Source organism: Molossus molossus, unplaced genomic scaffold, assembly GCF_014108415.1.
Source record: "Molossus molossus isolate mMolMol1 unplaced genomic scaffold, mMolMol1.p scaffold_m16_p_5, whole genome shotgun sequence".
NCBI classification, from domain to species: Eukaryota; Metazoa; Chordata; class Mammalia; order Chiroptera; family Molossidae; genus Molossus; species Molossus molossus.
The window spans coordinates 95,983,451-96,007,421 of NW_023425388.1; the positions used below are offsets into that span (position 1 = coordinate 95,983,451).

Consider the following 23,971-nt stretch of genomic DNA (forward strand, 5'->3'; position numbering starts at 1 on the left):
ACTAACTTTTGTGAGGCTCAGCCAGTCATGGAAATACCACTGCTATCTATCTCTGTGTTTATCTAACTCAATCACAAATTACCTTCTCATTGTCATAATTCAAAGTGAGTTGTTTCAGCCCTCTTCATTTTATTACTGAATTGAAAGAACACACTAGCCCACAAAATGTCAAATGTTTTATTGTTTAAAATATAAGAGTCCTGAAAATCCCTCCTATCATTTATTGGGCATCAATTATGTGCCAAACCCAGTGCAAAGTAATTTACACAATCACTCTCTTGAGGGGAGGAGGAGGCAGTGTTTTATGACAGATGAACAAAGTAAAAGCGAGAAAAAGTCAAACTTGCCCTAAGTCACTGTGCTACAAAGTTAAGGAGTGTTCCTGAACACTCAGTATGTGACCCTGAAGCTCCAGCTTTTCAGGACAAAGAGCATGCTTGAAAACTGAAAATCATAAGTAAGAATGGCATAAGGATAGAATACTGAAGAAATAATATGGACAGTAAATATGCTGAGCTGTCAACTATTCTTTGAATAACTCATTGAGAACAAGACCTGAGAAATAAAATGATAAAATCTAGGCTTGTACATGATCCCTAAATGTATGTTACTGACTAGTTAAAAACATCCATTATAATCTAGTATATTTTAATATCTCCACTGCATAATATCTCTACTCCTAAGTGGATAGAAAATACCACAGGTGGCAATGAGATAGATTCAGCAAGACAATAAGATTTCACTTAACTCTTAAATGGGACACATTAACATGAGCAAGTAATTTAGGCATTAAGGGATCATGGCTCAGTAGTTTTATTTTTGTTGTTAGATAATACTGAATTAAATAGAGTGGTTAGAATCTCAAAAGCTACTGTTAAGGTTAGACTACAAAATAACCTTTAACTTTAGATAGTATCAGAAATGCATAGAATGAAGTTTCGTTAAAATAAGCAGACAAAACAAGAGACACTGTACAGAATCAAAACAAGACAATTATATATAATTTGGGTGGTCAATAATCCTCATGGGAATGTAGATTCAAACTGCAGATAATATTATAAATAAAGCAATACTTTGTTTTTCCATAGCTGTATTCCTAATGTATACAATAGTTTCTAAAACATAAGAGGCTCTTATTTGTTGAATGAATGAATGAGTGAATAAATGTATGATTATACCAAATTTATGAGAAAAAACCTTAACTTTGACACATATTTTTCATAATAGTTAATTGGTTGTACCACTATGTATTTAATTTGGAGGTCTTCCAGTTTTAAAAACAAAGTAAATATTAAAATGTTAAGCATGATTAAGGGAAGCATAACAGAAATTACAAAATTAAGAAATTAAAATCTAAGTAAAAATTAAATCACACCATTATATTAGCAGATGAAAGAACAGCAGTTAGTGAAAACCTTTAAGAATATAAAAAGTAGACTTCTGGTCAAGATGGCAGCAAAGGTAAACGTGTTACCCGAATCCTCCCATAACTACATCAAAATTACAACTAAACTACAAAAAGAACCATCATTCAGAACCACCTGAATTCTGGTTCAATGAAAGTTTTACAAATAAAAAGCCATGTTGAGACTGGGAAGAGGGGCACAGATGAAGGATGGGCTGGTCCTGGAAAAAAGTCATGAGGGATATCTAGGCTGTGGAGGTCCCCCCTGAGGAGCAAGGGGTCCCAGCCACACACCAGACGCCCCCCCCCCACCCAAGCACCAGGTTCCAGGGCCAGAAAGAGAAATCTCCATAACTTCTGCCTGTAAAAAACTGCAGAGTATAGCTGAATGAGACAGAAGGCAGCTGTAGTCTCAGCAAGTTCCTCTTAAAGGGCCTGTGCCCACACTTGTTTGTACTCACTCCCTCTGAGCTCCAGCACTGGGGCAGCAGCTCAAAAGGTGTCAGGAACACATGGAAAAAACTGACTGTCTGGCTTTAGGGTAAGAGCTGAGGAGGCAGCTTTCTCCTAAGCAAAAGTGCTGGCAGAGGTCACTATTCCTTTTCTGAGACCACCCGACACAGAATTGACAGGCAGGCACCATATCTGACTCTCAATCAACCTGGTTCACACTGTTCACCCCTCCATGGTGATTCCCCAAGACCCTGCCCCACCCAACTTGTGGGCCAATCCAAGACATTTCTAATAGCTTTTCCATAAACTAGCCTCTCTTGCCTCATGCTTTGGACTTTCTTAAAATCTTCGAAACAAGCAGTATTTGACCTCTGTGTACCTCCTACATTTGCTAAGTGGCCCCAGACCTGGAACTAGCTGCTGCCTACCTTGGTTCACAGCTTGGCTTTTCTTAGATACCTCCAAACCCCACACAAGTAGCAGCCTTCTGCAGATTTCTCTGTAGCCCATCTTAGGTGGCCCTAAGCAGGGCACAGGCAGTGGCTGACTTTGTATCTCCCGAGAAGCCCCAGAGCCAGTGCATCTGGTGGACAGATTCAGACCACCCCACATTATAACCTTACCACCTCCACGAGTAACACAGTCAAGGGGCAAAATCAGTGAGCACCAAAGCCCCATGGAAGCACATCCTGCTCTAAACAGTCAACACCTATACTACATAGCAGCTCCTTCACTGTAGTCACAGCCAGTCCTCACAGACATATTGACCTAGGAATCAGTACCTCCAAGTGATGCCAACAACAATCAAGGCTTAGCTGCAACAGGATTGTGCACACAGCACACACAGGAATGCACCTGGAGTGTCCAGTTTGGGTAACAGGGTAGGCTATAACACTGGGCCCTATAGGACACCTGTTACACCAGACCATACTACCAAGTCCAGAAGATATAGAAGCTCTACCTAATATATAAAAATAAACATAGGGAAGCAGCCAAAATGTGGAGATAAACAGATTCCAAATGAAATAACAAAACATAACTCCAGAAAAAAAATTAAACAAAATGGAGACAAAAAATCTACCAGGTGCAGAGTCCAAAACAATATTTATAAGGGTGCTCAAGGAACTTACTGATAACATCAATAGCATAAAAAGGATATAGAAACTATAAAAAAAAAAATTAGTTAGAAGTGAAGGATATGCTAACTGAAATAAAGAATAATTTACAGGGAAACAACAGTAGAGTAGATGACTCCAAGAACCAAATCAGCTATTTGTAATAAAAGGAAGCAAAATACACCTACTCAGAAGAGCACAAAGAAAAAAATAATCCAAAAATATGAAGATTGTGTAAGGGACCTCTGGGACAACTTCAAGCATACCAACATTTGCATCATGTGGGTGTTAAGAGAGAGAAGAGAGAAAGCAAGAAACTGAAAACTTATTTGAAAAAAATGACAGCAAACTTCCCTTAATTCATGAAGAATATAGACATACAAGTTTAGAAGTGCATAGAGTCCCAAACAAGATAATCCAAAGAGGCCCACACCAAGACATATTATTATTAAAATGCAAAAGGTTAAAGACAAATAATCTTAAAAGCAGCAAGAGAAAAGCATTAGTTACCTACAAGGGCACTCCTATAAAACTGTCAGCTAATTTCTCAACAGAAACTTTTCAGGTCAAAAGGGAGTGGCAAGATATAATTAAAGTGATGAAAAGCAAGGACCTACAACCAAAATTACTCTACCCAGCAAAGCTATCATGTAGAATTGAAGGGTAAATAAAGAGCTTCTTAGATAAGAAAAAGCTAAAGGAGTCATTACTACCAAACCAGTGTTGCATGAAATGTTAAAGGGTCTTCTTTAAGAAGAAGAAGTTAAAAAAGATTAAAAATATGAGCAATAAAATGGCACTAAATATATATCTATCAACAATCAAATCAAAAAATCATAATAAATGAACAAGCAGAACAAGAACAGACTCACAGATACAGAGAATATGTTGACTGTTGCCAGATGGGAGGGAGAGTGGAGATATGAATGAAAAAGGTAAAGAAATTTAGAAGTCAGAGAATAGTCACAGGGTTGTAAAAGATAGCATAGGGAATATAGTCAATAATATTTTAATAACTATGTATGGTGTCAGATGAGTAGAAGATTTATCAAGATTATCACTTAGTAAGTTATATAATGTCTAATCACTGGAGTGTACACCTGAAACTAATATAATATTGTATGTCAACTGTATTAAAAAATAAATAAAAATGTTTTAAAAATAATAAAATAAAAATTATTGAGTTATTTCTTTCTGCTGAAAAGAATAAGAAAATTCTCTAAAATTGAAGAAGATATTAGGAAAAATGCATAGCTGTGAACCCACTAAAAATGTAGAAACAATAGATTTAGAAAAGTTAATAAATAAATTGATATATACATCATTTATTAAATAAAACTTTATTGATTATCTACAGATGTCAGGAACTACAATAGGAACTAGAAATGCAGAGAGAGCTAAGAGATGTGACCTGGACCCAAAGTTCCAAAGAATAATTTTGATCCCAGCCAGAGAATGAATTAGATCCTCTTCAAATTGTAATCTCTGAGTGCTGTGATGTATTTTTATTAGTATGATTTGAAGCATCATTTCTGGTAAAGTTCTCTTTTGATCCATTCAAAATAATGCAATTCACAGAGAAATAGTTAAACTTGTAGCTCTAAAGCAATATTCAAAGAAAAACTGATTGTCAGTCTAGCCATATTTTTATATAACCTATAATTGAAAAACAAACAATTTCATTCTCTAGGTCTATGGGGCAATATGCAAATCAGAATTCATCTGCACAATGGAGTTTTGTGATTTCACTCAGTATAACCTATCTTTATTTGCCAGCTCCTTGCATGACAGAGGGTTCAATAACCCCCACTTCTCCCGTGCTCTGGCAAAGGAGCAAGAGATTGCTTTCCAGGCGGGTAGTGACAAGTAAGCAATTTCAGGAATCCTCTAATGAGGCAATCCATAATGGTTTCCTAACTGAGTTCTTTCTCCAACCACAGGAGAAAAAAAAAAGTAATTCTAGCAGCCTGTTTGGAATAGGAACACATACACACACCCGCACTCACATCCATTTATTCCTTGTGTGAAATAGAATGAAAATGAATACATAGATGAAATGAATTCAAATACTTGTAACTCAACAGAATGAAATGCATCACTTTAAGTATTTATTGTGGATGTTCACAATTTTTTTGTTCTGTTTTTTTTTTTCTCTCAAATAAATAATGTTTATTTATGATTGGAGCATAATAAATTTTCTTCCTGATCTAGTTTCAAAAAAGTGCTAAATATGAGATGACTATGACCTTAAACACATTCATGAAAATATTCAGGTACTAGAGATTTCAGAACTTAGTTTGTATTTTATAGATCTATTTGTAAAACTTATTAATTACTGTGAGGAATGCTTTTTATTTTTTTAATAAAATGCACTTTGGTCTGGAATATATATTTTCAGCATTAGTGTTGTTTTATGTACACTAACATTCTGATACTACTAGTCTAAATAGTTTTCATCTTTTCCTCCTATGCATAAAATGAAAAATCTAATTCCAATATATTATTGGAATAAATTATCATAAACTTTTAGTTAACATCAACTACCCTGTCACATATTTGCAGTTTTACTGTTTTTACAACTGCTACTGACTCCCTCGTCTCAGCACACACAACAGTGTGAATGATGTATAACCTCACCTGTTTATCCACATAGGAAAATAACTGCAGAGTTCAACTATTCAAATTATTCCCACAATTTGGGGTTAGGGGGACTCACTTCAAGTTTCTATTTAAAAACATTAAACTATTCATTTCTGAAGAAATTCTTGGGTACTTTTCCAAAATGCAAGTCCCTCAGTCAACAATCTTCAAGTCACGCTCTGTGGCTTCCACTGACTCTGTACACACCATCCACTACACCTCCCTGTAGACACAGGCCTGTTACTCCCATGGATGTACCTAGAATGCATCACAATCTATAATAGATCTGATATGTGTAATGGTATCTTTGATTATGAGTTTTTAGGCCCAGTTTCTCTAAGTCTTTCCCTCCTTCATTGCCAATGTCCAAGTTCTTCAACTTCACAGAATCTTTAAAGTCTCTTGACCCTGTATTTTTACAATTTTAGAGAAAATCCTTCCAGGCATTGTGTTTTACTTACAACCAAGAGACTATGTCATCTTATAGGTCAGCAACGCCCTCAACTTCAACACGGACTCCACCTCACCTAACCTGCTTCCTAGTCTGTGCTGAAAAACCTCACCTCTTTATCCATTTAGGCCAAGGAGAGCATGGCTGAGAAAAACTATTCAATTAAGTATAAGTCAACAGCTTTTAAATTCAGCTGTGCATTTAGCTAGCTCAAAACTACTTTTCTTTTTTTCCTACTCAATAGTCACTCCAAAATTTTAGTGCTGATCTCAAACTTGGAACCTATACCCTATCCAAATGTTTAGCACAGAAACTTAACATCATGCTCTTACAGATGGATTGCTATCACTGGACATCAATTCCCTTCTATTCAGTTTGTTAAGGCTCCAAATTAATTGTTTTATCTCCTCAGGGTCTTTCCATATCAACCACCCTGTCACATATTTGTAGTTTTAGTGTTTTTAAAACTGCTACTGACTCCTTCCTCTCAACACATACAACAATGTCAATGATGTATGAGGGTTAGTTAGGCAGGACCGTGTGTATGTGTGTGTGTGTGTATGTGCGTGTGTGTGCGTGCGTGCACGTGCACATGTGTTATTGGGGGGAAAAGGCAGAGAGAACATTCAACTATGAGAATAAGCATCACTAATTTAGCTACAGTAATTAAACACAAATCTTGTGACACAGGCTTTTTATAAATACCTTCCTAAAAGCACTAAAGATAAGTGTTATTATCGTAATTTTACAGAGCAGGAATATGAGATTCAGGTTTTGCAACTTGTCCAATGAAGTAATAATAGCTAATATTAGTTTAGTTCTTGCTACTTATTAGACACAGTTCAAACCACTTTAAATTATCCAATAATGTAATCGCCATAAGCTTATTAATTAAGTTATCACATAATCCCCCAGTTTATAGTTGAAGAAACATCACCCATCTTAGCTAGTTACTTCACCTCCACTAATAGACCGAATCCTTAATAACATTGTCCGTCTTCAAGATCTCTTATTTTTTACTTTATGTGTACTCTGAAAAGCTGCCGTGTTTATACCAAGCCTCTTTCACTGTCACAATAGCACAATGCCAAACAATCCTTGCTTCTAAATCTACCATTTCTCTCTTACCCTCTAGTTTCTCTCCCTCTCTTTCCCTCTCCCTCCCCTTGTACCTCTCCCCTTTCATCTGCTCATTTATAATTCTCTGTTAGATTTAATAATAGTCTCCTACCTTTTTTTATAGCCTTCTGGGCATCTCTTCTAAAACAAAAGGCATGATCATAATTGTCTCTTTGTTTTGTCCACTACTGGATTTGGCTAGCACCAGGAAAAAATCCCCCAGATGGGACATGAGGAATTTGTACTCCAGTCTTCCTGAGCTACTTGTAATTTTCTAGACCTGTTCTCACTCTCAGTTTTATGCCTTTGCCCATGCTTATCCTCATACTTAAACATCATCATCATCCTTTCTCTCTCTCTCTCTCTCACTCACACATTCCTGTGTAGTTAACCGTATACAGTTTTCATATTGCATGATCCACCATCTACTCATTCTGATGTTTCTTGTCTAACTCCTCTTATAAAGCAACCTATTCATACTTTGTTCACTTTGATCATCATTCTAGATCCGAGTTCAGCCAATTTTTCCTATAAAGAGCCAGATTTTAGGCTTTGTGGGCATACAGGCAAAATTGAGCAACTGTTAATACTCTGCTTAAAATTTACATTTAAAATGTATAATTTTTTTTTTTTTTTTACCTCTCAGGACCTACAGAAAAAAACAATGGGCCAGATTTGATGTATGAGACGTAATTTTTCCAATCTTTGTTGTAGATATTTGTATAATTGATATCTATCTCCCCATTTTATAATGTCAATGTAAAAACTATATATTTTATCTCTGCATTTATTTTCAGTGATTATCTCAATGTTTGTTACACACTGATCATTTAATATATGTTCATTAACATAAAGCAAGTAATAAAAAATATTTAATTCTGAGTTCCTATTAAAAATACATTTAATCATTTTTTCCACTTTATAGAGGAAAAACTTGTATCAAAAAACTGTTAAAGTGGCTTCTCTAAGTATAATACTTGTATTTAACAACATAGGATCAATACACACGACATAGTCATTAGTGCTACACTCACTGAGGCAGAGACTGCATCCAAGGCCCCGCCCACATAGTTTGCAATCATGCAGTTGCTTTCATCAAGTATATAAGATTAAAAACATAACATTTTCTCAATATATAAAACTATTTCTGATATATTTTATATCAATGCATCATAAAAGAATACTATGAAGGAGATAGTGTTATCTTTTATAATAAATGGATTCTGTATTTTCCGATACAATAGAACTAAAACATGACAGAGTCAGTTTACAAACCCAGTCCTCTGATCACATATCTAGGACCTTCTCGTTATAAATATGCTACCTCCATACCAAAGTGAAACATTTGTTTAACTCGAAAATGACATTATTTCAAAATTCAAGTATTTTGCTGCCAAATGAGAGCCAATTAAACCAGGAGCTTAAAATTTCTCAGCCAAAGCAATCATTTTCTCTGAGTTTGAAGCATTGGTCAAAGAATTTAACTACTATTAATGTCCCTGAAAAATGCTTTCAACTCAACAAATAGGGGAACTGAACTAATTAGACTTTTAAGGTGGTTTCTGACATTAGCAATAACTGAAGTAACTTAAAGAGGCAAAATTTGTGAGGGAAAAACTATATGAGGACAAGAGAAAACAGGAGTGCGTGACAGATACAGGTTGTCACAAAAACGCCTTTCGATTCATTGTATACAATGTATATTCTTTTAGTAAGGTTGATTTTTTTTTTCTTTCTAATTTTTGCATCTTATTTTTGGTGATAAAGTTGTGTAGCCATTACTGACTATAGAAATATAGGACTAGTCCAACCAGTGTGGCTCAGTGGTTGAGCATGAACCCATGCACCAAAAGATCACGAGTTTGATTCCCGCTCAGGGCACACGCCCAAATCCCCAGTGGGTGGCATGCAGAAGGTGGCCAGTCGATGTTCTCTCTCATCGATGTTTCTATCTCTCTCTCCCTCTCTCTAAAATCTATAAAGAAAAAACAATTAAAAAAAAAGAAAATGGGGTGATGGTATCGGGAGGAGGGTGTCAATGGGGGAAAAGGAGAAACATCTGTAACAAAAATAATTTAATAAAAAAAGAGAAAAGAATTGTAGGACTATACATTTTTATGAACTATTTTACCATGTGCCTTTTAATTTTTTCAAATTAAATATAAATTATATACACACCTATGATCAATACAAATTTTATAATTCAAGTGAAAAATTACCCAATGGTTCATAGTGAAATACCCAACATTATTCGTAATGGTACACGTTGTAGAAGACTATTTGACAATCATGTATGGAATAGCACTATGAGCATAACAACAAGAATAAGTACCTAGGTATAGCTCAAATAATACAACAGCTGTCCCTGAGTTAACCAGAACAGAAACAACTTGCTTCGTGGTTTCTAATGTTACATCACAAATCTGGCAATTCCACTGGAGTTACAGATGCACCAAGTACCAAACAAAGGCTTCAGTGTTTCATCTCTAAGAACTGAAAAATGATCATTTCCTTAAATTTAGAATTAACCAAAGCAAAATGTAATTTACAACAATAAGAACTTGTTTTCAATCTCTTATCCATGGAGATTTCAACAGATTCAATATGATGACTGAAGTTTTGGCATGAAATTAATTATTTGTTGGAGATAATGCTCGCACTATTGTGACTTTCATAAATGGCTGGAAGACAGCACTTTACAAGAGGGTGTTGATAATATAGCTGTTACATTCCAGATGAAGGATTTCAAATACAAATAATACTTGCTGTGTCATTTCCTAATATTTTAGTATAAATTCAGAAAGTGATGATTCAGAATACTTTCATAAAAGGAATTATGACATATAGTGTTGACTTGCAGACTATTAATAAATTGTTTGGACAGCTATTATTTTTTATACTCTCAAGAAAAGGGTAAGCCTCAGATGCTTAACCCATCAAAAATCAAGAACTGAGTAAAAACATTTCAGGGAAGAGAATGGCAGACATTTTAAGTTTTACTCTTCGACCTTCTAATTAACCAAATTTGGCTCATAAAATACATTCAGCTACAACATTGCACCCACAGTCTAAATTCCTGGACTTAAAACAAGCTACTATTTTTGGCTTACAGTTACTCTGCAATTTAATTGGTAAGCCTGTTATTTAGTTAGCTATACCTTCTTTATTTTGTATTTCTCAAATGTATTTTTGCCATTTCCCCTCAAATAATGGTAGCTACATCTTTATTATTTAGTTCTAAAATATAAGTAACATTACAACTTAATAAATGATTCTTTGTTTTAGAGACCACTAAAAATGATGCTAGAGACTACCATAATTTACATATATACAGTAATCATACATGTGGAAACAGTTTTATGCATCATTTTCCTCCTAGAAATAATTTAGTAAGCAAGCTAAAGTATTGTAATAAAAAAAACGAGATTAAAAAGAAAATACATGATTCTAGGAAAAATTATGAAGAAAATCACAAGTTGAAAACATGATTTGATTCTCACTTTTTCATAATTCTAAAATGCTAATGTAGTTCTTTCTTATAGTTATATTCCAGGTCTAGAAGAAAGTTCTGGATCTTTTCCCAGACATTTTCTGCTCTGCAGAACTTACTGGAAAATCCTATTATACAACATTCTCAAAAGAAATTCTGAAATCGAGATATCATTACTGCATTACTCCTGTACTTGTTGACTTTAAAAAGTGGAAAATAGGACATGAGGAAAAGATAGAAACACCAACTTGTTTCAGCACTTGTAACTAGCCATTACTGTACCCGAGAGAGAACAATTAGGTCTGGTAATTTATGGCTGAACATTCTCTTTTGAACCCTACATTGCTTTTTCTACTTAGAATTAATTGGTTTAAGTATGCATGATGGAAAAGGGGGGGCAAAGGGCAAAGGTACTGATGAGAAATATGCCAACTGCGTTTTTGAATAAACAGAATATGTTTGTGATTTCTAATATTTATATCTTAATAAGATGTGTGTTTCTTTTATGGGGAAGGTTTCCAGATTAAGTCCTTTTTCATTTTTTTTCTATTTTAGTCCTCTTTGCAATGGTTCTTATTAAATGGAGTCCTACATCAACCAACATTTAATAAAATTTTATCAAAATAGTAATGTCAAGTCTAGTCTATAGTAGGCAAATACATGTTATATGAAATTGAGTGTATTTTCAAAAGTTTGTGATATTTTATATAAACTTCAGTCACAAAAGTGACAATTTTAAAATGTTAGAACATGAGAGATTACACATTTGAATATATTTAAGATTATTTGTTGCAATTAGCCAATTTTCCTATGTGAATTTCAGAGGACACTTTAACACCCTTTTTCTTTCTTTATTGATTTTCGAGAGAAAGGAAGGGACAGGGAGAGAGAGATAGAAACATCAATGAGAGAGAACATCGATTGGCCTCCTTCTGCATGCCCCCCACTGTGGATTGGACCCACAACCTGGACATGTGCTCTGACTGGGAATCAAACTGGTGACCTCTTGGTGCATGGGTCGATGCTCAACCACTGAGCCACACTGGCTGGGCAACACTCTTTTTCAATAATAGACAAACCACATGTCTCAAACTACTCGGGAAGCCAGATCTAGTCCAAAAAAAGGGATGCTGATTGGGATATGTAGCAGGAGGGCCGAGCCCTTTATTTCAGCTTTGTCTTACAGCTTGTCAGGATATATCTTCTCCTAGAAAAAGTGCTATCAGCCATCTTCGTACATTCTCATCCTCATTCATTCATTCATGAGGATCTGGGTAAAATTGTGTTAATCACCAATCCTTTCAAACAGGCAAGAATTTGGGAGGTAGTGTGGTGTTAGAGAAAAATAAAGTACGTTTATATTTATTTATAACCCTAACCCTAAATTTTTATAATGATCATTGCTGGAAAAGAGTAGATTCAATAACCCAGTTCTAGCCTGTTAATGTCTACACCATTACCAAAACTTTTTTACCTAAAAATAAATTCAAATGTTCAAACAAACAATATCACCACGCTGTCCAAATATCTGTTACAGTTAAAAACATTTGGAATGTAATCTGTTTTTGTTTTGTTGTGTTTTTTCCTGTAATTTAAGTCCATTTTACCAGGCCAATTAAGTCTCTTCTATAGGATACTTTTCACAAACTTAATATTTGCTCCTTTAACTCTATTTTAGTCTTTCCTTACCGACCTGAAGTAATTTAAAAATATTTTATTTCAATCCTCAGTCCATTTTAAACAGGAAAAAAAAATTCATAGAAACAAAATAAAACTAATATAACTATACCAATGTTTATAGTAGGATGACTATGATGGTTAATTTCATGTGTCAACTTGACTGAGCTAAGGGATGCCCAGACAGCTGGTAAGGCGCTGTATCCAGTGCTGCGATGAGAGTGTTTCTGGCAGAAAAGGGCATTTGATTTGCTATACCAAGCAAAGAAGGTCGCCCTCACTTTGTGAGCAGGCATTGTCCAATTCACTGAGTGCCTGAACAGAACAAAAAGGCAGAGAAAGAGCAAATTTGCTCTTTGTTTGAGCTAGGCTATCCATCTTTTCCTGGCCTCATGATTCTCAGACTTTCAGACACAGACTGAATTACACCATTGGCTTTCCTGCTTCTGCAACTTGTAAATGGCACATTTGTGGCACTTTTTGGACTCCATAACTATGTGAGGCAATTCCTATAATAGTTCTCCTCCTACATAGCTCTCCATATATCCTATTGGTTCAGTTTCTATAAAGAACTCTTAGTTATACCATGACTTTGTCCCATCCCTGGCATTTCATATTGTTAGCAATCTGGTGTCACATGATTTGGTTGACATGTTTATTCAGCTTTTGTCTACTAGAAATGTCTGATTTTGCCCTGTCATTGTGGCTCAGTGGTTGAGCATTGACCCATGCACCAAGAGGACACAGGTTCAATTTCTGGTTGGGGCATTTGACCGTGTAGCAGGCTTGATCCCCAGTAGGGGGTGTATAGGAGGCAGCTGATTGATGTTGATGTTTCTTTCTCATTGATGTTTCTATCTCTCTTTTCCACTCCCTTTCTCTCTCTCTTAAACCTATCAAAAATATATTAGAAAGAAAAACAAATGTTTGATCTTATCTTTTTTCTGTAACATTTTAAGTCTCTTTCGTCATTAATTAATAGCTATTTTATCCCAAAGTGCATTTAATGTGCTAAAAGTTGCCAAATTTATACACTCTCATCTATCCTTACATTTAGAAACACTTTTACAATCTTCTTTATAAAAATAACATTCTTCTTCCTTATTTGTCAAAATGTTAGAGAAGGAGACCCAAGTATTGAAATGAAGATTAAACAAAATGTGTTTTTTTTAAGGGGGGGGTTGTAAATAGAATTTTTGTTTTTTAGAGTCTACTCTCTCCATATGGTTTCAAATACAATGCAATATAAATATTATCTTAATCTCAAATCAGTTATGTTATGAATGTACTTTTGAAATTCTGATGGGTAGTATTTTAAATGTCTGTGCCTAATTTATTTGATAATTTAGATAGCTAAATAAACAAAATCTATTTCTCACAAAAATCTTTCCAGTGCTCTGGTAACCTATAGCAGTATTCCACACATTAATACATAATACTAATAAGTTCCTTACCTTGTGTCTTTAAAGTTAAATCTAAGGGCAAGAAAATTTTACTCCTATTAGAAATTGGGTGACAATGGATAGGGCAGTAAAGAATTGGAAGAGTAGTCTGGCAGATAACATAGACTCATGTGAATAAAACACAAGAGTTGAATCTGATAGGGAAGACCATGTAAAAAGTGTTCAGAAGTGGAAACACTGGGTCAAATGGCAGTTCTGTTTTTATTTATTTATTTTTAATGTTTTTATTGATTTTTAGAGAGAGAGAGATAAAAACATTGATGAGAGAGAGAGAGAGAGATATCAATCAGCTGTGTCCTGCATGCCCCCTACTGGAGATCTAGCCTACAACCTGGGCATGTGCCCTGACCTGGAATCAAACCAGGAGCTCTCAGTTTATGTGATGATGCTCAATCCACTGAGCCGCACTGGCTGGGCCCATTTTTAATTTTTTGAGGACTCTCCATATTGCTTTCCACCATGGTTGCACCAGTCTGCATTCCCACCAGCAGTGTACTAGAGTCCCCTTTACTGCACATCCTTGCCAGAACTTGTTTGTTGATTTATTGGTGGTAGCCAATCTGGTAGGTGTGATTCCACTTCTGGGAATATACCCTATGAATTCTAAAACAGCAATCAGAAAGAATAAATGCACCCCTATGTTCATAGCAGCACTATTTACAATTGCTAAGACCTGGAATCAGCCTAAGTGTCCATCAGTAGATGAGTGGATAAAAAAGTTGTGGTACATATACACAATAGACTACCATGCAGCTGTTAAAAAAAAAAAAAAAAAAAAAGAATCATCTCTTATCCTTTGAGACAGCATGGAAGGATCTAGAGGTTATTATACTAAGCAAAATAAGCCAGTCAGAGAAAGACAAGTATCCCATAATTTCACTTATATGTGGAATCTAATGAACATAATAAATGAGTAAAATAGAACCAGAGGCATGGAAACATGGAACAGACAGAGATCTCAGAGGGAGGGGGGGGGCAGGATGGGAAGAGATTAACCAAAGAATTTATATGCATATATGCAGATTGCAGGGATATAGACAATAATGTTGTAAAGGCCTGGTGGGGGTGGGGAATCATGAGCCAGGTGGAGGGGGACAAATGAGGTGGGGGATGGGGAACTTCTGTAATACTCTCAACAAAATAAAAATAAAATAAAAGTTTTTAGGAAAGAAATTAGTATCTGAGACTTCGCAAATCTGCTGATGTAGAAACAAGTAAATGGTTATAGTGTAATTAGATTCATATACAAAATCTAAACTTCAGTAAATGGAACTCAGACTGAGAATGCACAGCCCTGAGAACTGCGTCATGTTCAACTTTAGGGGGGCTGCGCCGGTCTCAGGCCACTGGCAAGGACAGAAAGTAGAATAATTTTAGTGAAAAAATTGAGTTGCTAAATGAGACAAATATCCAACAGCCAAATATCTGTAACATCCTTGTTACAGAGTCATGATTTTGTTCTAATACCATTCGATCCAGGGGTAGTTGAGTCCTTCCGTAGTCTCAGAAGTGATTTTACTTATTCTAGATTGGCCCATCTGGATACTGTATTTCTCTTTCCTATCTTTGGTTTACAAAGAGGCATGAGCTAAGATTCATTATTGAGTCACATTCCTCTAAAATGTATACAAATATGTAAAAATCTTTGTATATAAATAGTTCTATTAAATATTAACATAAGTGAGCATGAAAGTAAGCTATAATGTGAAAGTATTTTAAAAGATTAATGTGTTACTTTCATTGCAAGTTATTAAGCCTGATTCTGGCATTAAGAAATAATAATAATTTTGTTTCTTGTTTTTAAGAGTGATTTTTAGCAAATGACAAAACTTTAAAAATATCACCAATTATTATTACAATCCTTGTGGGGTTCACTTATATTTATATACTCAGACTATAACACATAATTAAATAACACTTTTAATTAAAATGTGGAAGTAAAATATATGTGTACATACAAAAACTTGCATTGTACTCTAATGTTAATCTATTAGGGACAGAACAAAGGAGACAAATACTGAAGTTATCAGTGACAAGTAAGGTACAAACAAATCTTCCCATTTTTTTTCTTCCCCTTCTTTTATATATAACAATAGCAACAGAAAATGTCAAGAGATAGATTTAATGAATCTTTGTTTTGATACCTAATGCCACCATGCTAATTTAAACAGAAAGGGAGTTGCATGCCATATTTACTTGCATAATCACTGCCCTTTTCTTTCTTGCTTTGTAAGCCACTCTATTCAAATTAACCTATACAGAGTCTACATATAGCAAGTATGCAAGGGTAACCAATATGTGAGTAAATATGGTAGATCAACTGAAAATATCATATCAGCAAAACACAAATAGTGTGCTGAATTTCAAAAATTCTTAACTAGAAATGAAAAGAAAAAGCTGCAAGACCATCAGGTCTAGGCAATCAGTTTGAATGCACATTTGTGGGACAGATGGCAAACTTACCACAAAGAGTAATTTTTAGTGATCAATATGCGATTTAAGAAGAAACATAAGAGAGTAAATGTTTCTCATTCTTCTTGGGCTTTGAAAACATGATTCTTCTGCATAAATTAATTTATCATGTTGAATAATTAAGTTGAAGAGATGACAAATGATATTTAAATGAGTTCCTAAATATTGCATACACACTTAAAAATAGAAACGCTTGTATACAGAAATACATTAAAACAATAAGCAATAACTGATGATCACTTTTAATGCCATATGTTCCATTTTTACATCAGAAAAAAAGCAAAGAGCATATAACAATAGAGGATGGACTGAAAGCAGACAGACCTCCCTGGGATAAAATCTACCTCACTTCCCCAGTATTCTCCAACTCTGCCTGTCTTGCATCCTAAAATTCTCTGATCATGCGTTTCACCTTTTCTCAAAGTCATATATAGCATTTCTTCTTCACCTTGAGTCTAAGATGGCTTTAATCATTAAGCCCCAAACTACTGATAGGTATTCATACTATATTTGGGGTGAGCAATATATGAATTCTGATTCTTCTGCTAATTAAGTAACACCAATAAAATTGCATCTATCATCACTGGTATAGCAAGTGAGATTCTGTAAGTCCAAAACTATTTGAGGCATATGGTTCACAGGCTTACCCCAAAATATTTACCTTGTTTCTTAAAAAAGTGAAACCCAAATATAGTACTCATAATAAGACAACATAGGTACAATTAGCATCAGCTCCTACAAATAGAAGGAAAACAGAGAAATTTCATTAGCTCCATCTAAGTCTTCCTCTTTTTCAAATAGTTTAATTTTCTCTTTTCTTTTCTTTCATTTCAAGTAAGCACTTAGCGATGTGTTTAAAATAAATGTTTGATGGCTCTTTACCTAAGTGCAAAGATTTTCTATTTCAGTCTTTTAATACATTGCCTTAGCTTTCATCTATTCCTGACAATTTCCAACTGAAAACCTAAAGAAAAAAAAAAGATATCTGTTTTTGTCATAAAGCACAGTATATATTTCCCTAAGAGAAGTAGTTGGGTTATAAGTTATTTTCCTTCCACAGGGCATACACATAGAGACCTTATAAACTGCATCACCATTACTTCACACACTCCCCGTGAAAATTAAAGTATGTCACCCATGTACCACCTTTCATTTAGTTCTTCATGAAGAACTAAATTTAAAATATATCTCAAAAATTAATGATTGGGAGAAATATCTCAGAAAATAATATCCATCTTAAAGATAGGTAAGTAGATTCATCCATAGATCAAGAGTGTGCATTAGGGGTTATTTTTATTTCAGGGCAGCAAAGTTTGCAAAAAAAATTGAATACAGTATACACATGTTAAATAATAAGTAGACATTCTTAGACTGCCTTCCTCTCAAAAGATCTCAGGATGAAACCTTGGCATGTAGCTACGGTCATAACTGGGCCCCCTTCCCACTGTGAAACCTTTTCATGCACGGAGTTTTGGCAGCATTTGTTATAAAAGATTTGATTTAGCACAGGGGTTCTCAAGCACAGGCACATCCACCCCCTGTGAGCTCACTAGAAATTAATTCATAAGCCCCCCTGACCCATGGAATCAGAATGCCTGTGGATGCAAACTATCAGAAGTCCAGGTTTGAATGCTCTCCAGGTGATTCTGAGGCACCTCAAAGTTTCAGAAACACTGGTGTAGTAGATACCAAACTTAATTATTAAAAAGGCAGATTATTGTCATTGTCATTCTATCAGTTCTTGTAGTTGTAGTCATATTTCTGAAATAGGTTCTAAAATTGTTTTGTGATTATCCAATGCACTTGTAAAATAAGCTGGTAATGCCAGGAGGTGTCTTCATGATATAATAGAGGAAATTCATGTATAAGAACAGGAGGAAAATGAGTCTTCGTTCCCTCTAGCTTAAGCGTCTATCATTCACTATTCAAGACTAAAAGTGATACCTAAAATTTGGAATTCTAGAACACAAAAAATAGTCCATATCACTAAATGACATCTATCTTTAGTCCCTTGTTTTAGTCACATCATAGGGTCAGTATTACGTAGTGAATGCTTGGTCCACATGAGTGAGGACAGTCTGACAATGTGAAAATATGAGTACCCAAATACTAGGCTGAACAGGCAATGAAATTGCTGATTGTACTTATTTGGAATTTTGTACTCTTTGTTTTTTAACCCTTCTCATTCTCTCTCTCAAAATGAGCCTGCACGATTTTAAAATGAGGGGTCTGGGTCAAACATAGCCATAATATTGAGGAAAAGTATAGATGGAGAACCTACATGGTCTATTGTTGTTAAATAGTCACTATCTTACTATCTTTTACTTCCAAAGAATCAGAAGAGAAACTGTTTGCTCTGACCACTTCAGTAATGCCCACTCCCCTTAAAAACACTATTTTGAAGGGAGGGAGAATGAAGTTTAAATGTTAAACCTGAGTTCATTTTTTCACTCTTTTCTTTAATATTTCAGTTGTCATGAGTTACTCAATTCACTGGAAATTTTAACAAGTCATGTATTTCTTTCTCCATAAAATGTGTTTTAGATAAGCAGGATGGAAATGAAATATAATGCCAGTGAAGGAACCATGAAAAAGTTATCAAATTGATTACTTGCTGGATCACATCTTCAACTAAAATAGACTTTTACTACTTGTCATAAGTAACACTTGCCTGGCTTAATTATTACTTAATTAATGCAATTTACTTTTAAGTAGTTGTAAACTTGCCAAAAAACTGGGAGTAAAGTATAGAAAGTTCCCATGTACCAAGCAGCCCCATTAATATCTTTCTCAGTATGGTACATTTGTTACAATTGGTAAACCAATACTGATACATTTTTATTAAATAAAACCAATAATTTACACCAGTTCTTCCTCTGTGTTGTACATTCTATGAATTTTAACAAATGTGTAATGACATGTATTCGCCATTATGGCATTTACACAATAGTTTCACTGCCCTAAAGTCTGGCTTAATTTTAAATTACATGATACTGAAAGAAATGGTTTAAAATCCATTTGGGATAGGACTAGAATATCTTTAAGACTTGTTCTTTATTAAACTAAAAAGACTGCTTTTAGTATGTGTAGCCTATACTTACATAAAAACACACGGAGGAACGGTATGGCAGAGGCTGCAGCACCTTGCTACTCGTCTCGGTCAGCTCAGGCTACTACAACAAATTCCCACAGACTGGAGAATTAAACAAAGAATATTTATTTTTCACACTTCTGGAGGACAAAAAGTCCAAGTTAAGATCTTGTTAACATCGTAATCTTAGACTTTTCAGCCTCCAGAACTGTGAGAAATTGGAGTACAGTGTGAATGAACAACAATGAAATAAAAGGCAGGATTTGCAAACTAGTTTGACAAGTAAATTTAGTCATTTTCCATGTTGATTTTGTCTTAATAGTCTGTGCAATATGCAATAGCTAATAAAAAAAATAAGTAAATACATATTTTAGCTTACGATTTTAAAATTTAAAAGCTTTACTGTTCTCTCTGCTCACTGTATCTGAAGAACCTGAAGCTCTTCAATTACCAACAAAAATCAAATGCTTTTCTATATGTTAGGACATAATCCTCTTCTGCTGAATCTCAAATTTGAACGCACATCACAGATTTTTATGTTCAGAACTTTTATTTGAATAAAGTACAGTTGAAAAGTAAAGTCAGATATTCAAAAGTAAAGGCTATCTAGTTTTCAACATCTTAAGATTCAGTCAGCACAGTCAAAATACAGAGACTGCCTGTAATATAGGATATTTCCTGATACAATAATTAGCACCAGCATTGTTAATGAGAATTTTCAAAACCCTAAGCCTCTCCCCAATGTATGAATTTCATCTCTTTTTATCTCTATATATACACACATCTCTCTCTATATATATATAATGTAGATATACATGAATATTTATGATATAGTACTAATAAGTAAAAAGTAATTATGCTTGTGTACTCTTATGACACTTTTTTCCCCCACATTTTTGGTCTGTCCTCATCTCCACACACGTTTTCCATTGCTATATGCAGCACCCTGACTTCTTTGTTCGTATTGCTTATGTGGGGTTGGGGGTTAGGGGCAGCAGAGCCCCGAAGAGTGGTGATAATTTAAGACCACTTATAAAATGCATAAGGCCAGTTAAATAACCTTTTTCTAATCTACAAGTCATGGTAAATGTGTGAAATTTTTCTATTTTATAACATATCTGTAGTATCATTCTGAAATCATTCTTTATTTCCATGGGTCTAAGGTCTTCTGCTTCTAACAGTATTTAAACTTTTTAATGGAAGACATTGTGAGTTAGTAAATAAAATTATGTTTGATCCTTGTGGTAAATAAAGAATACTTTAACTGCATGGCAAAAATGATAACATAAGAAGGGCCCCCGCCATTGCATCTGCCAGGCCCTCAGGCCGTGGGCATGGGCTTTATGCAGTTCAACCAGCAGCCTTTGTAAGGCCAAGGTCAAGAACTGGCTCCTGCCCAAATGACTCAGTAGGAGGTGGAACTCTGTAGCTGGATCCAGGGACTCGCAGGCCTATCAGTCCCGACTTCCAGAAGGGCTGAAGGATAGAGTTATCTCGTACACACTCATGAATAAGCTGCAGCCGAGCTCAGTCCCCAGGATCAACCATTCCGTATAAAACTGGCACCAGCTAGAATACCTCCCCAATTTCATCAAGGCCATGGTCAGCTACTGCACAAACTCCGTGGACCTGGTCCAGGCCAATGACCTGTTAAAGAGTGGGCACATGACTCAGGTACAGGCGTGTCTCCTGGCTTTGGCAGGAAAGGCCACCATAGAGGGGCTGCAGAGTGCATGGGCATAGGCATCAAGTCCTTGGAGAAGCAGGAGCATATCTTCAATGATGTCACCATGAAGAAGGAGCATGTGTGTTTTTGGACCCCAGATGGACACCAAAAAGTGTGCCAACCACTCAGGCACGATGACCTATGGCATGAGAAGGTATCTGTATAACCCCAAGAAGCACATCCTGCCACCCATGGACCACTCAACCGTCAGCCTGCAAATGGACACCAACAAGTGTTCCAGTCAGGTGGGCATGACAGTCCTGGGACCAGAGGCACATCTATGACACCACACTGGAGACCAGAATGGTGACATCTCCTCCATGTCTCTGTAGATGGGCTACATGCAGAGCACCAACCAGAGTGGCCAAGCTTTGGCCTGGGCGGCAGATGTACAACCCCAAGTACTGCCCACAAGGCCCAGGGGGCAATAGTGCTCCAAGGTGAGGACACTGATTACTGAGCCCCCCCCCCTTGAAGGGTGTCTCCCCACATCATCACCCCATCTGGGATTTCGGGTTTTTCTGTGTTTTCGTCTTCTGTCCAAATGCTTCCAGCTGAGGGACTGTGAAGAACAGATCGAGATGCAAGTGGGGTGGGGCCCCTGCCAGGCACATCCAAGAGGCAAGTTTCCTACATGCTGTGGGCCAACCTGTGCAGGGAGGGAAACTGGCCCCACATGGCTTCTTGTCGCTTCTGCCCTTCTTCCCTTTTCTCTGCTGATCAATTTGTAGTTCCTGTACCCATAGAAATTTCAGGAAGTTTTAACAAAATAAATGAACTGTAATTTTTTCCCCTGGTAATAGGGTGGGGATGGTGGAGGGGGCTGCTGGGAAGGAAGTCCCCTGGGAGAGGGCCAGGCCACAGACCCAGATATTATAGACATCGTGAGGGAGAGAATTTTCTCAAAATCCTCCTAGAGGCCCATCAGGAAAACTGAGGCACAGGACAATAGAGTTTTGAGTTGTTGAGGCAAAACGAGACCTCCCTTCCGTACATATCTCCTTTCCCCTGCCAAGTGTTGCACTGGGGCCCCCACCAGGAGGCCCTTCCTGGGACAGTCTCACCCCGGAGCCCTGGGACCAAGAAATAATATGAAATACCAACTGTGGGCCAAAGTTAATAAAAAACCTCTTTATAAAAGGGGGGAAGGCGCATTAAATAATCAAATAATAAAAATATCTCTAAATATTATATTTATCCTTTGCTACAAGTAGAAAAAACAACCCTATAACATAGAAAACTCTGGAAACCAGGTTTTTATAGAGATATTTATTTTTGAAATGAATTTTAGGCATTTGGGTTTCATTCATATTATAAAAGAACAAAATATTATATTGGAGTCTACATTTTATCTAGCTATTTTATAAGGAAATATGTATAGGAAAAGCTAAAATTTGAGCAAGTAAATGTTTTGTTATAAAACAAGATCCATAATGATATTCTGTCCTCTGCAGAATTCTATTTTTGTTCTTTAGCTTCTAAATGGCATTGGCATTAGTCTGATGTTGTTTAATCTAGCATGAAATGCCATAATAAATAATATATTATGCACTGCACCCCCCACAAATTTGCAATAATTAAATATTCTTGTTGCTTTGTCCCTAAGAGAACGTCTAATATATTTATGCACGATGCTGACAACTCAACTCTCTTTTATAAGCTTTGATACTACTGCAGATGAGTCTTAAGTCCCTTATTTGTATACAAATCATAAGCTTTAAATCAAGGCATTAGGCTGAAATTTTGTTTGAAGTACATAGCTTATATTCAGAAATGCAATTAATTAATAAATAGCTCCCACAAATTTGTGCTATAAAATGTGCAGTGGTAGTGAAGTTTAGTCAAGTGTGTTCAAATGTCTTAAAATATACTACCACTAATACCACATAAAATCCAGAGTGAAAGTACCAGAAGAATCTAAAGAATTATTTTTATCAACTATTTTATCTTGTCAATTCAAAAGTAAAAATTAGTGAAACAGTTTAATAGATTTTCTCTTCGCTGAATTTACTATTTCATTGGCCAGATTCTGCAAAGCCTCGAAATGATATTGCATTTACCCACTTATAGAATGAGAATTCCTGAGTGAAAGGATCTGGAAATGCATTTAAACTAACAATTCACAAACAAAATTTTGGTGATTTTTATGTACAGTAAATTTGAGAACCATGGCCTTAGTTATATCTGTAAAAGTTTTTAAATATTAAGTAGCAAATAATTCTCTTTCTACATTTCCTGAAGATGCAAAATGTAAACGGACACCAGGTTCTTTGAAAGCTGATGAGAAACATCCATTTAAACACAAGGCTTTATAGTGGAGGCACCACTATGCTTAGCAAACCCTCAGTGATTCAGAGTGAAGTTCTTTAAAATTGATATCATACCCAAACTGCCTGATCAAATGGTGGAGGCATTTGCCCATTAAGAGGTTCTTCTGCTTTTACACAATTTATTTTTTAACCCCTGCCCCCCAAATACAAACAACTTATCATAATTCTTCAGGCTAATAAAAATTTTGGCTGCAAAGTCAAAACAACTAGATAAGTGCTCCAGGAAAATGTATGCCTCCAATATATAAACCAAACATCTGTACTTCACTTTTTTCCCCAATAACACAAGGACAGAAAGAGAAAAGCTTTGGAAATGTATTAGAAATGATAGGTGGTGTCAAGTTTACGCAGAAAATGAGAAAAGCTTGAGGGAGCTGCAATAATCTGTAGGGAAATGGAAAAGTGTTTAATAGAATTATTAGTTTAAAATACCTTGATAAGAATGTAAATCAAGGCTGCCCCTGGATTGCTCAGCAGTGGAAAGAACTGAGACCAAGGATTTAAAGAGTGCTCCTTTAGATGGGGATGAAGGGGATCAA

The 23,971-nt window shown here is 35.6% G+C and overlaps 1 pseudogene; it reads left to right on the forward strand.

Moving 5' to 3' along the window:
• Positions 1-1,449: 1,449 nt before the first annotated feature.
• LOC118617015 lies at positions 1,450-21,546 on the forward strand (annotated as a pseudogene).
• The last annotated feature ends 2,425 nt before the right edge of the window (positions 21,547-23,971 follow it).